Source organism: Hirundo rustica, chromosome 1 (assembly GCF_015227805.2).
Source record: "Hirundo rustica isolate bHirRus1 chromosome 1, bHirRus1.pri.v3, whole genome shotgun sequence".
Taxonomy (NCBI): Eukaryota; Metazoa; Chordata; class Aves; order Passeriformes; family Hirundinidae; genus Hirundo; species Hirundo rustica.
Genome location: NC_053450.1, coordinates 40020910 through 40034104, shown reverse-complemented (window position 1 = coordinate 40034104; position 13195 = coordinate 40020910). Strand labels below are relative to the sequence as shown.

Below are 13195 nucleotides of genomic sequence, written 5' to 3'. Positions count from 1 at the left end.
CCTTTGGAAGTCTGGAGAATAACTTGAATAACTAGATATTAATTCTGTTAGATAACCTCAAAATTATAATGCTGAAATTAAACAATTATCCTTTTTTTGTGACCTAAACTTTAAAAACTAATGTTCTCTCTCATTCTCCAAACTTTGGGTATGTTAGGCAGTTTTCTATAAGGGTTATTCATGTGAAGAAAAACATTGGGCGTGTGCTTTCTAAAGACCTCAGTAAATCAACAGAGCTATACATAGCACAGTCTGATGTAGTTAGCAGCTGATATTTCTGCAAAGACACTCGAAATGAGAGAGGAAATTCTAAACTTCCTTATTATTCCAGCATGCTGAGCTTGCTAGTCAATAAAAGATTTCCAAGTTTTATTTAGTATATTGGTGGCATTGGCTGGTTGCAGTGGCAGGTATCCTTTGTTTCCTACTCTTTGTTAACTATTGACTTTTCCTTAGAGTTGCATTTCTGAAACACTCAATTTTTATTATATTAGGTATAGCAATCAAGCTATTTCCATTTAAGCATCCCAGCTGCATCCTCTTTTGCCTGTTAGCAAGCAAAACTAAAACTATTATAGGTAATACAGCTTTCTTTTGCCTGTTAGCAGAGAGCAGTATTATACATAATTGCATATGGATACATGGAGAGTGTCTCTTTTGTGTATGGCATTTGGAGAGCTCTGCTTTCAGGATCTTGTTTTATTAAAGAATATTGAATGTAGAAGGGGAGATTTATCCTAAATGTTGCATATCCTTGGATTTCTCTTTTCAAGCTTTCATTCACACCATCACAAGTCAGTCAGCTTCTGCCAACCCAGGCAATCTGAGGTGAAGAATAATGAAAAAAAGAGAAACAAACCAGGTTTGTGGTTATTAATTTAACAAAAAACTCTGTTGGTATAATGGGGAATAAAACAAAAACAAAATGAGTATACTCATGTTAGTGGCTAGAACGATCATTAATGGTGATTAAATATATCTCCTTTGACTAGAATGGACATATATTTAAACAAAGTAAGAAATGTATCATCCTATTTCTAGCACACAAGAAAGACACAATTGAGGAAAAATGCTAAATAATCCACGTGGAGGTGGCTAAGATGTCACAGAAAAACAACAGGCAAAGAGTGATTAATAGATAGTGGAGCAGACACTCAGAGATGTAGTGGAAGACTGTCTCTTACATGGAAGGAAAATTATTATATAAATTAGTTTGGTGTCTAGCTCCCACCTCTGGTCTCTGGGGTGCAATTTTCAGCTCTGTGCTGGGGCACATCAGAATGTTCCCAGCTGTGTAGCTGTCAGCCAAGCACATGTACCTTTTTGAATCCTTTTTTTTTCCCCTTTCTTAGTAGATGTGACTCCATTTTAAAAAACAGCCTTGTTTTATTTAGTGCATAAAGGTGTTAACAGCACCTTGAATGCAAATTAAGACTTTCAGATAAGAGGGCTACGATATATTAGAAGACGTGGAATAGTATTGACAGAATTTTCCCTTCAAAATGCAGAGGCAGTTTAATTTTCCAGACATGAAAACATCCTAGAATTGTTGTTATGACAACAGTTAAAGGCTCTGTAAGTTAATTGTTGGATTCTTCTTGTTAACTTATCCTGTGGATAGTTCATTTTCATTTCCTTTTATTTTATTCCTTCTCAGATTTAAAAGCAAAACATTCCTTTTCAATTTTGTCAGGCAGAAGAGCAGTTAGTACCTTTGTGGTAAGTTTTGATGTTATTGATATAGGTGCTCCAAAATAAACAGCAAATTCCTGCAGTTGGAAGTTTTTCATGATTCTGTGTATGCATTGCAGTCCTGGATAAAAGCATGTTTGGCTAAATCTGCTTATCTTTTATGCAGACAGTCTGGTTGGAATTGCTATACAACATTGTTGCCAGGCATTTCTGAAGCAGGAATGTACATACATTGTTCATAAACTCTTTGGATTAAAATTCAGTAACCTTTCACTTAAACAGCCTTAGAACAAGTTCTTTATCAGAAAGTCATACTAAACAATAAAGATTGTCAGAGTTCAAGAAGGCAGCATTTGATCATGAGGGTCCAATCTAAAAGCTGTTTTTCATAACAGTGTGTGTATTAGAGTGCAACATTTATTGAAGTAGGGCTGAAAGATTTCTGCAGAGAGTCTTGTCCTGTGAGGTTCCATGATACTTGTAGAAAATACAAATATTTTCTGTTTGTATAACTCTGTGATCTCTACTGCTTTAACAGAATCTTCTGTAAACTTCTCCTGTATTAATACCTATTAGAAAAAATAAATCTTGTGGGGTTTTTACACTGTTTTTTATAAATGTGTTACCAAATATTTCATGTTGTGTTTGGTCAGAAACAGATTCTTCAGGGAAGGGGTGTTTGAGTCTATAACAACCTATAAAATGAAACAAATTGTACCCTGCTCTGGGCCACCATGGTACTCCTATAGCTTGAGAGAAATTAGCTATGTCTTTTAAGAACTGTTACTGAGAATTTATCTTCTACATTTCATAATCAGGGACACTGCTCTCTCTTCACTCCTTCGAAGATGCAGTGTGTGTTTTCTTATTCCCATACCGGTGTAAAATAAAATTCCATAAATGCGTTGTTTCAATGTCAGTTTCATCAGTTTCAACAATAGCTGTCGTGTATTTGAGATATTCTTTGCAGTTAAACTCATCTTGGACTTGATTCCAAATATCTGAGGATAGTAAGCTGAAATAAAATTCAAACATAAAGTCATAGGATTCGGCCAAACCCATGTTTTTATGCGGACTGTGGCACTGGTCTCTTTAGCAAGTGGGAAAAGCAATGATGCTGTGAATGTACCTGCCAGAGTATAACAGGGAGTTGTTAAAACTGAGATTGTTACCAGAACTTTTTTTTTTTAATTGCTGTACTCACAAATTTTTGGATGCATTCTTGGTGTGCTCTGGGTAAAAACCAACCAACCAACCAACCAACCAACCAACCAACCAAACAACAAACCAAACAAACAAAACCCCACAAACATACAACAACAAAAAAAAACAAACAAAAACCAAAGAACTCCCCATTCAGTTTTTAAGAGAATTAAATTTCTCCCTAGACATTTCTGTACAAGAAATCAAGTTGATATCCTTTCTAGTTAACATAGATAGATATCTAGATATCTATCCTAGTCAACAACATCCTGAATGTCAGTATAATTCTTCCATCATACTTATTCCTATACTTCCATCTTCTGAAAAATATGACTTTTTCCAATTTTCAGTTAAATCATCACAGGCCACTTTCTTGTCTTTGATTCCTCTAATTATGGGAAGCATGAGACAGCTGACCTTCCCTTTCCTCACCCTCTTTCTTCATTGTACATCAGAAGCTGGTATTTTTGTCTGCTGCAGTTCAGGCAGTATCAAAGTGGAGGGGATTAAAAAAAAAAAAAAAAAAAAAAAAAAAAAAAAAAGAGAGAGAGAGAGAGAGAGAAAGAAAAACAATAACTAGGGCTGTCTGCCCACCCTTCCACTGTGTGAACAGGGAGGATCTCTGAGGGACTACTTTTCATGGGGTAGGATTTCATCAAGACTTTACAAATTAAAAAAAAATAGTGTTTGGTACCTCAGTAAATGGAGTGATTTTCTGGAGGAAACCTTTAAAAGTGCTTCTCACTTAGGCATTACTGTACATAGAACTGATACCAATGAAAAAAAAATCTTTTAAGTACAGATACTAATGCAAATGAGGCTTTGGCTACTAATAGTCAGATTCATAAGCACAGTTTTAGAGTCCTACTTTAAATGGTTGGCTGACAGATCTGGACATATTTTTTAGTGCTGTGAGTTTCTCATTAATTGAATTTCTGTAGTGTTGTTTACTGTGCTAGACAATGTTCTGTATTTAATGTCTGTGGCTGCTCGTCTTGGAAAGAGGGATGCACTACTTGAGTAGAAAAATGGTACCGATTTCCCCAAATTTCTAATACCACAAAAACTAGTTTTACTGTTATTTTGCCATTTGATGATAATCAGGCTTTTTTTGGGCGGTGTTGTGTCTGTGACTCAATATGATTGCATCTTTCCATTATTTAGCTGGGATTTTTTTTTTGGCTGTTCTAAAATGTGTGTCTAAAATGGTAGTTATACATTAAGGTGTAAGGTAACTTCAAAGACAGCTTTAAGAAACACGGGTTTAAATTTTCTTTATCTCTGTCACAAAGTTTATTTGTTGATTCTGAAGGAATTAAATTGATAAATGCAGCGCTCAGGTAGCACCCTGTGACATTTTAACCTGGGTTCAAAGCTTCTCTTGTGGTCCAGCTCCCTCAAAGAACCTTTGATGTTCTTACATTCATTCACCCCTCATTTGCTATTGTCTTAAGTATTTACCTTCTGGGGTTTATTTAGGAGAGGTATTCTAGGATACAGTGTATCTTAAAACAAAACTATGGTAGGATAGAGATGCTTACACAGATGTTACCTGTGATTTGTCATGTACTTCCATATAAATTGCAAGGTCGATACTAAAGTTATATGAATTTGGATTATTAAATGGGAGGAAGAAACCATGTTTCCTTGAAAGATATTTCTGTCATTTTCTCTTTGGGATGGTTTTCTAATTTGAGTATTGATTTCTACTTTTTTAACTTCCACATTTGAGTTAGAAAAAAATCCTTGAAACTCGTTTGAAAGATAAAGTTTTCAGAACATACTTACTTTGTGTAGCCCTTATAATTTTAAATAGTAGTTTTTCACAGCTTTGTGTGAGCCATTAGTAATATGTGTGTGCAAAAGATCTGTTCTGTTCACTGGAAATACCTCGTGAGGTATTTGATATCAAAGCTGAGTGGAACTTCTGCCTTATTTTCATCATGAGGCTGACCAATGGGACTAATGTACATTATACATGAGGCTAAAAATTAAACCAGGAAGAAGTAGCACGATCTGAGCGTGCAATGCAAAATCAGAACTGGACAGTTACAATGTTTTCTCGAGGGGAATATTGCCAAGAAATTGTTTGCATAATTCCTAGGTATAAAATCTATTTATTCTATTTTATTTCAGCAATGTTCCTTTTCAAATCCCTAAATGAACAAAGCTGTATTATGATATTGAAATGGTAAAATAAGGATTTAAATATAAATGAAGATAAATTAGCAAGCCCTAAACTCAAAGATAAATATTAGCACCATTTTTTGTTTTTCATTTCATTCAGAAAACTCAAGGCTAGAAGGAACTTCAGGGGCTGCCTAGTCTTCCCCCCCACAGACAGGCTGTAGAGTTTCCATCCTGAACAACTGGCTCTAGGTGGCTCTGCTGGAGCAGGAGGCTTGGACCAGATGACCTCCAGGGGCCCCATCCAGCCTCAAGCATCCTGTGATTCTGTCACCTGAAGCAAAATCAGGTGTGACATTTTTAACAGATATTTCCCAACCTGAATTTAAAACATATTATTTGTTGGAGTCCAGGGCATTCCTTTGGCTGCCCTGGAGGGTCAGAAACCTGGGCAGGGGGGTCTGGGACCCCAGCCCAGAGCTCAGAGAGACACTGGCTTTGATCTCAGTCCATGGGGAGAGGCTTTTTGCACTGCAGGAAGCATTGCAGGCCACAAGAGTGTGAAAGATTGTAGTTTAGTATATCACAGGGTGAAAAAACAGTATATTTAGGTTTCTAGCATTGAAGTGAATGGGAGCAAGATGGAGAATTTGGGGCGTTGTCTCCTGCTTCTTCCTTCTTCTTCCCTCACTCCATTTCAGCAGCGACGTTGGCACAAAGTAGTTAGTGAGGATTGGGTCTGAGTAAAGATGACCTTTTTAGTAATAGTGATAGACATTGGTAAGAAATAGTAAATAAGAAATACGTAGCAATTACTATAAAAGATAAGGACAGCCCCAGTTCAGGGAGAGTCGTCAGAAGTCCAAGCCGCGGCAAACATCTTGTTGGACACTGAGAAAATTGTAAGATAAGAAATAATAAATGAAGTATGCAGCCTTGAAAAATCTAAACCTGAAGACTCCGTCTCTTCCTTCGGTTTGGCACAGAGCTGTGCAGAGGGCAAAAAAGACTCCAAAACCACCTGAATGCCGGGGAACAAACCCAACAATTATTTGCCAGCCTGATCTCTATTTATAAAAGCTGGAATGCTTCACCCATAGGCAGTGTATTCCAACGCTTCCCTGTCTTCAGAGCACTTTTCTTATCATTATAGCTACATTTTTCTTAATGCAGGTTAACTATGTAATGATTTTTCTGTCCTATCCTCAGTGGATATTAATCTAAACTAAATCAACTGTCTAGGGAGGTGAAAAAACTCTTGTCTTTTTGAAGGTTACTTCACAGGCTGGAGAAAACATGCTTAGCTACATAGCCCAGTGTGTTGGGTTTTTCTCCTCCTTTCAGCGTCATGATATTCTTGACTGGTGTTCACTCGTCATCTACAATTACCCCTCAAGTCTTTTTTCTTTGTTATTATTTCTTTTACGCTCCTCACCTTTAATGTAGATTATTCCAGCCTTACTAAAATACCTTGAATTTATTCACGTTGAGTTTTATCTTACTATGTTTAGGCCATTTGTGTAAATTTCAAGATAGTTTTAATTAGTCGTGTTCATTAAATTTCTTTACGCCTCTCCTCATTTTCTAGAAGTTCAATCAGCTTGGGAAAAGTTTTATTTTTACAGCTGGTTGATCCTTGTAAAACTTTAGTCTAGAAGTCCTTCCATTTTGATAGTGAACCACTGGTAAACAATCTTTGATATTTGTTTTGCAGTAAATATTAAAAATTGAATGTGGAAATTCTTCTCTGTGTAAGTTTTGTTACAGAGAAAAAAGATATCTGTAAAACTTTGTGTAAACAACGTGTATCTCTAACAACTATGCATATTTATAGAGGAAGAATTCAAAAATTCTCTGCAAATTACATCTAAAGGAATCTTTATATGTAATTGTATGTAGCTGTTGCTTGGAAGAGGGGGTACAGCTGTAGTTTAGTAATCCATAACTGGAATTACCCAGAGCTTAAAAATGAAATATATTAAAAAAATACACCTTTTTTTTTTTTTTTTCCTTGGGGGTTTTTCCTACTTATCTTTAACAAACTGTTTCAAATCCCTTAGTTAAGAGTCTGAAATAAGGCAGTATGAAGTCACTGTGTAAATAAAACTATAAAGAACCAAAAGAAATTATCTAAATTAGAATTTTACCCATACTTAGTCAGCAGTACTTAGACAGTAGTAGAGTAACTATAAAAAGCTAGCTGATTATTCATTATTTGCTAGTTTGCTTTCCTTGTAATTAGAGATGATGGTACAGTTTTAAAATCAGTTTTCAGCTTGCCATTGTGCCTTTTGTAGTGAAAATAATGGAAAAAATAAGTAGACTAGTACTGGTTATGTAGTCAAATGCAGTATCCAGTAAATAGTGATTTATATGCTATAGTGTATATATAAGATAAAATACCATCTTTGTTCCGTGTGCATTGTTTGCAACTTTGCAGTTTTCTAGTGTCAGTATGGAAAAGGGTGATTAAGCTTAAAAGAAAGGAGAGTTAAGCTGCAGTTCCAGAACAGCTTACAGGATGCAGAGTAGAAGTGAAGGGTCGGGTTCCTCATGACTCTTTTGGACTATTGATTTCCCCTTTTCCCAGCTGACTGTAATCAACCCCTTATTGCTATTCCCTGACTAGGCACCCTACCAAAGACAAATCTGCTAAAGGTTCCTATGACGCTCTGATTCTACCAGAGTTTTAACAGGAATGTAGGAAAAAGGGAGCCTAAGGCCAGCCCCTTTAAATTCAGCATGGAACTATGCTTAAAATTGGAGAGGAGAAAGAGAGAGGCACATGATCCATGGCTGCCTTCTGCTCTGTTGTGACTCTGGACAAGTAAGCCAGAACATTTGTTTGTCCTGAATTCCCAAAGGCCCAGAACAGTGTTAGGAATGCTGACATATCTTTGTAAAGAATTTGTTGCATAAAACCCCCCAGTATTTAAATGCCCTTTGGATTGAGATGATATTAAAAAAAAATAGGTTAGAAATAAAAGGCATGAATCCCCTTTTTCAGAAAGTCCTTAGGTACAAGGAAAGGGCAGTAAGCAGAGGCTTGATATTTAGTTCTTCATCTAGTGTTCCAGTCACATAGGAATTCTCTATTCTCTATCACCTTAGAGTCTTGCTTTAATTCTTAATACAATGGCCATTTTAACTTGTGACAAAAGTTTGAAGCTGCAGCTGCTTCTTTGATCTTGGTCTGCTCAGTTGTAGACCCATGAAAATCTTCTGAAAAGGTAGAAATCAGCTTCCTCCTTCCTGGACAAGTTTTCAGATATGCTTGCAGTTATTCCATGGAACTGAGGTGTGGCCAGAGCTCCACCTCTTAGGTTTACCAGAAAAAGCACTTAAACACTAGAAATTAAGAACTTTGGGTTTTAACATTTTGTTGTTGTGAAATTTATATAATCGATTTTGATTTGTTACTTTCTGGAGAATCATCTTAATACCGTTAAGGTCACATCCAACCCTTCTTGTAAGATTCAAGCTGGTTATCCATTTTTTAATTACTTTTGCCAGAGCAGTGGATAATAATTAGTTATTGAAAGAAAATTTTCCCTAGTGAATGTATTACATTTGTAAAACAACTAGAATACATATATTGATTCTGGCTGGAAATTTTAAATGTAACCTTGAATACTCTGTGATCTTCCCAGTGGTATGTCCAAATTACTCCTGGTGCCAAGTACTGCATTTAATTCACATTATAAAATTATTTCTGGTAAAATATATTAAATTAATTATTTACTAAGTTATATCACTGGTATTTGCAGAGATGGAAAAGTATTTTTCACAGTATCTCTATCAAATTTTGTCACACAAATATGTCTTTCTACTCACCTCTTGTTTCAGTATTGTTGGATAGATTCTGACCTACAACTATATAAAAAAATTACTTTGATGCATAGCTATTCTGTGCATGAAATCACTTTAAATATATGTGAACCTATAAACTCTTGTGTGGGCAAAGATGAGCAAAAATCTCATTTATGAAAGCAGCCAATAATCAGCAGTCTGTGTCCTTGTCTTTATAACAAAAAGTTTGTTTTAATCCTAATTAAGTATTCATCTTGGACATCTGTATACTTCAATATTACAATTGAAGTTTCTGTAAACTGTGTTGTTGCAGCCATCTAAACACTCACTGCTTATAGTACTATATAAAAAACCTGTTGTGTTGGTTTTTTTTTTACCATAGTACAATAAGAAAAAATACTATATGTATTAAATGTTCTATACTTCTTCTGGTCACTAGGATTTTAATCCAAACGATTAAACATGTGAGTATTAAGCCGGGAAAGTATTTCTGCAAAGGCTATGCAAGAAACCTTCTGCTTCTATTCCAGACAGCATCTGAACATATATCACAATTTACCAGTTTTCAAATACAGATTTCTTGAATTTTTATTTTACTGAAAGTCACTACCAAAGGAAAAATGGTTTGGGGTATTTTTTCTCTTTGAATAATAATTCATGCTTACTAATTGCTTACAGGTAATTATGAGCAGAAGTTGTTGCTTTTGTGTAAGGAAATTTTGAAATTTCATATTGACCCAGTGACGCAAAAGGCTGTGGTTTATAAAGACATGCATAAAATCAGTAATCATACCACCAAAAGTTCTGTAACTTAACTCTTTATTGTAAGGAATGCCTGTTGAATATTTTACCATTTTGTGTGTGCTTAACACTAAGAGCTCTTCTGAGCCAAAAAGCTGTGTGCACCTGATAAAGGGATTTCTCAGATTCCATACTCATTCCCGTACGTAATCGAGTATGTGAATATCTTTGTTTCATCTTCTTGCTTCAGCTTCAGATTAACTTGGTGCTGCTGTAGACTGAAGTTCTGGTAGGCTGGTGTCTAGCCAGTGCTGTGTTGAGATTCAGTATCCATGATGGACCAGTGAGTCCCCATTAATGTGGAACCTTTCCAAAAACAGTTGATAGACCCATCCTGAGTTCTGAAACCACACCTTTAAATAAAAATTAGTTGACTGTGTTCCAGAGTGTTTCTGAAGCTACAGACTGCAAAGAAAATTAGTTAATTTAAATAACTATTTTTTTGTTAAATTAGTTAATTTAATTAGTTAATTTAATTAGTTAATTTAACTAGTTAAAAAAATTGTACAGCTATTAATTAAAAACTTACATAGTATAATTACTTACCCAGATCAAATTTTTGTTGCTTGGATTTTGCTATCGAATTAGTCTGATGAGTAGCAAAAAATGTGTGGCTGCACTATTGCAAACCTGAAAGGGAAATTTTAAAATTGACAGCACCAACAACTATGACTTCTACGGAAAGGAAATAATCAATAGGGCTTGATTTTTTTGTTGTTGTTTATCAGTAATTCAGGTCTGTGTTGTCACATCTACTGACTGCTGCATCACAGTGTCTATGAAAAATGCTGAGGAAATTTATTAATCAGTAATTAGGAAACAAACACGAACACAAAAGTCTCAAAGAGCAAAATTAGTAACTTAATTATATTTCATTATATTGAAGGGAAAAAAATACATATATATCAGAAGGTATGAAACTGTAAATAATCTTCTAGTACCAGAAGCACATGCTTGCTGATGTAATTATGTCTTCACTAGAAAGATTTTCCTGTTTAGATAGGCAGCAGGAGAGTTTTGCTGCTAAAAGATCTTGTGTTTACCTGGCCAAAGATTAAAAAAAAAAAAAAAAAAAAAAAGCACCAAACAAACAAAAACCCAAACCACTCAGCAACACAAAACCCCCACTTTTAGAGCTCTGCCAGGTTCTGAAAGTTGCCAAGGGACCTGTGTATCATGCCCTGTTCCAAACATTGTGTGCACACACAGTCTGGCCCTGGAAGGAGCTGCAGGTCCTTCCTGAGCAGGACATGTTCCAGTGTTAGCTATGAGCTCAGATTCTACGCTTAGCTGAAATGCAAATTATATTACTAAAATTTTTCAGTTGTACTTTAAAGAATGTATGAGGTACACTGATATATTTTTGAAGGCTGATTCTCCCCTTGAGAAAAAATAGAGCAAGGAGGGTCTTTCTTAAAAATAAAATTATTTTTCTATTGCAAATGCAATACTTTTCTTGCAAGAACTTGGCTTAAAGTATTCAGTGACAACAAATGCAGTCTAACAAACAGAAACAAGAAGCCTACCTAGGAGAGTATGAAAAGTTTACCTGGCAGTGACATGCTGTAGATACATGACTGGTTTCTCTCACACACATTCAGTTTGAAAGTCTAATGTAGCAACTCCTTCAATAAAGAACATTTTGTGCTGCAGAAAGTACTAATCAAGCAGCTACAAAAATCCTTGATGCTCTCTCCTTTCCTGCTCGCATTATGCCCGTGTGGCTCCCTTAGTTTGCAGCTACTCCTCCCAGCAGCTGTAGAGTTCTTAACGGGGTGGTTCTGAGGCCCCAGAAGGTTGTTGGCTATACTACAAATGTTGGCTTTTGGGGAAAATGGGCTCCCTCTGGTGAGTGGTTGAGTGGTTGTCAACTGAACTTTGTGTTTTGAGTTGTCTTAGTTATTTTATTTTATTTTCAAATGGTACTCTCACGGTGCTTGAGCACTTGCATGTACTGGCATATCTTGTGTTCCTAGCAACTGTCGACACTCATCATCTTTATTTCCTGGAGTAGCAGAGGGCTTGCAATATAAATCTTGCAACTTTTCACCAGCTGGGAGGGAAGGATGGGAGACTGCTGCAAAGAGATGCATATGGAAAGTTAGGTCTTACAATTGTGTCAGATAATTTTGATGTGCTTCTGTTACAACCCTGGCCTTTGTATTTGGTTAATATTTCTTAGGTATTTTTCCTTTTATCCTGTGCAGAGTGACTTGCTACCTTTACTTTTTGCAGGACGCTGGTGAGAATCAAAGAAGAGTGATCTTTTGTGGCAAGTGTATTTATATACATGTAAACCCAGAGTTTAAAGTTGTCTAGTAAACCACCTTGCTTCTTCAATCCAAACCTCTCCAGGCTCTGATGGTCCAGGTCTGTTGGCACTGTACATCTAGTCCTACATAAACTGTCTCCTAAACAAGATTTGACTCATTTCTAAAAAAAACCTGAAAAGGCCACTAACTTTCTTTGTAGCAAAGTTTCTAAATTCAACATTCATGCAACTTACACCTAGAACTCAGTTAAACAGGCATCCTATCTTAATGGAACAGGTAAACTGGAGATAGCTGGGTAGAAATCCTTTTAGTTCTTGCAGGTTGTTTGCTGTTGGAGTGAGGATCTCTAGTCCTTGATCTAGCTACAGAGAAAGTTTATTGAAATTCCTGGTCTTCTTTTTTTTAAGTTTTCAATTCTTTGCGATAACCACTCTCTCATCCTTTCAGTAAATACCCTTCAAAGGGTGTTGTGAAGATAAAAAGGTGATGTTAAGGGGACAGAGCAGGAGGAAAGGGCACTTTCAGCCTTGGGTTTATTCAAACAGAAATAGGCCAGGCAAGTGAAATAGGTGTGACTGCTGAACTGCAGCTAGGTAATTCTGAACCTCAAGCCCAGGAAACAATGACTGCATTAAAAAAGCCACCCACCTGCATTGCTCATCATAGCTTGGTGATTCTTAGCTGTCTTTTTTATTTGTTTTTTTTAGTTGTTACTTGTTGTGCCAGGCATGATCCCACGAGGGGCTGTTTCCTTCTCTCTCACCACTCAGTGGCAGTCAAAGGTGTTAAGAATACTGAATATTAATTGTTCTAGGCAGAGAAATTGTAGACTTCATTGTGCCCAGTAGAGAAAGCAGATGTGTGTCAGTGAAAGTACTGCGAGTGTAGTAGTGTTAGGAACATGATCAGATTGACTGCTTTGGATTTGGAAGATGTACAGATTTCTTTTTGTTATAATCTGCAACTTTAAATTATATTTAAATAGAACCTAATTGGGATTTTAATTAATATTAATAAACTAAAAATAAAATAATGACTATGAACATTAAAATTCATTTTCTCTATTAAAAATGCTCAAAGAAAACAAATATCATAAAACAAAAAGGCTGCAGTTATCAAGAAATTAAACCAATTTATTTTTTCAAACCTTCCAATTTCCTGATGAGGTCTTTTTCTTTTTGTAGTTTATTTAAGTAAATAAATGTCAAATATCATCTGTTGTACACTTAGTCACTGAATGTAACTGAAAAGATATGATTAAAATCCAGAAGATTTCCACTAGGTACATT

At 35.8% G+C, this 13195-nt stretch overlaps 1 long non-coding RNA gene across 2 annotated transcripts; it reads right to left on the bottom strand.

Annotated features, from left to right (window-relative positions):
• Window positions 1–9671: 9671 nt before the first annotated feature.
• Window positions 9672–12301, bottom strand: LOC120757583 (uncharacterized). 2 transcript variants are annotated; one of them, XR_005702592.2, is made up of 3 exons: window positions 11183–12301; window positions 10180–10263; window positions 9672–10038 (listed from the first exon to the last, which is right to left on the bottom strand). It is a non-coding gene; the product is annotated as an uncharacterized LOC120757583 (long non-coding RNA). The 2 variants fall into 2 exon arrangements; XR_005702591.2 differs by having other exon boundaries at window positions 9672–9986.
• Between the last annotated feature and the right edge of the window lie 894 nt (window positions 12302–13195).